The following is a 1,484-nucleotide window of genomic DNA, read 5'->3' as shown; positions in this document are numbered from 1 at the left end:
ATGTCTCTGGCGTCCCTAGCCCGGATGATCTCACTGTCATCGTTGTCGTATCGTCGGCGTTGGTCGTATTGACTCACATATTTGTTGAGGAGGTGATCGGGAGAGAGGTCGTTGATATCGCACATTCCTCACTTCTCCTCTGTGATGTAGCGCTTGCCATCGTGCGGAGCCGATCGCGTGGAACGACTTCCCTCTTTGTCGTTGTCATGAGAGCAACTGCCCTCCGTCTCCGTCCTTGCAGTGGTGCCCAGGTCCCTACCATGTTGATGTTGAACGAGAAACTTGGTGGCACCTCCCGAGGTAGGTGCACTCCACCATGTTAACGGCGGGGAAGGGGTGTGTGTCGACTTTCATGGCGTACTGGCTGAAAATTAGACGCCCTTGTTCTATCGCCATTTGGATCTGCTGACGCCACACCCTGCAGTCGTTGGTGGCATGTGTGAACGTGTTATGCCCACCGGGCGTGCCAGAATGTGTTGCGGTCAGAAACCCACCGGCGAGCAGCGACGGGCAACACAGTAGAGCCGGGAGGCTCCCAGGACTGCGGTTGGCCCTGGTCCCTCGAGCGACGGCCCGCAAAGACTCCGGCACGCACGTCCGATCGCTGGTGCAAGGGCGTGCCACCGGCCTATACCTGGTCGGGAAGGTGTTGGATTTGCCTCGCTTAGTTTCTGCATGGCATACACGTAAACATTAAATACGAGCCTCGATCGGCTCTCGGAGTTGTCCCGTGAGATCGGCTCAGGAGCCGGATTCACTCCATGATTCGTACGAGGTGTACGATCACTATGGTGGTCCTGCTCGATCGAAATAAAGCTAAACGACCTACTACGATTTGAGGTTTTCACCACTAATCGGAACATCCTACGCGTGATTGAGCCCTACACGGCTACGCACGTGATCGTACAACCCGATCCTAGACAAGGCCCTAAAAACCAACATGAAGTTGATCCACGGGAACATCCTGTCTAGGGCTACGGCAAACTACACCCTACGCGCCCTTTGGATCCTTAACCCGGTTTGTAGGGCCTAACTATACGAGATGTTAAACTCAATCCCCTTGAAGAACAAAAGACAATCATAACGGATCGGATCTACTACATAGTGATCAAAGCGAAGTGCCATGCTTACACCCAAGATAGGTGTAAGTGCGGCTGGAAGACGTCTAAGGAGTTGCATGGACGAAAGCATATGATACGACGAAACAATGCTAACCCTAACACATCTATGACCAACTCCGTTGCTCGCCATCAGCAAGGCTTCGGCCCACGAGCTTAACTACATGAGCGCGCGAAGATGGCAGTAGCCCGCTGCCTAGGTCGCAAGATGCGATCTAGAGCAGCTATAATCTTACCCGGAAGAAACCCTGTGAGACAAGGGAGTTGGCGATGCGCTAGATTGGTTTGTGGTGAACGTGATTGTTGTTTATTTCATAAACCCTGGTACATATTTATAGTCCGTGTAGACTTTCTAACGTGAAATTA

The sequence above is a fragment of the Lolium rigidum genome, chromosome 4 (genome assembly GCF_022539505.1).
Source record: "Lolium rigidum isolate FL_2022 chromosome 4, APGP_CSIRO_Lrig_0.1, whole genome shotgun sequence".
NCBI lineage: Eukaryota > Viridiplantae > Streptophyta > Magnoliopsida > Poales > Poaceae > Lolium > Lolium rigidum.
The sequence above is the reverse complement of the archived record's forward strand: the minus strand, read 5'-3'. Positions refer to the sequence as shown.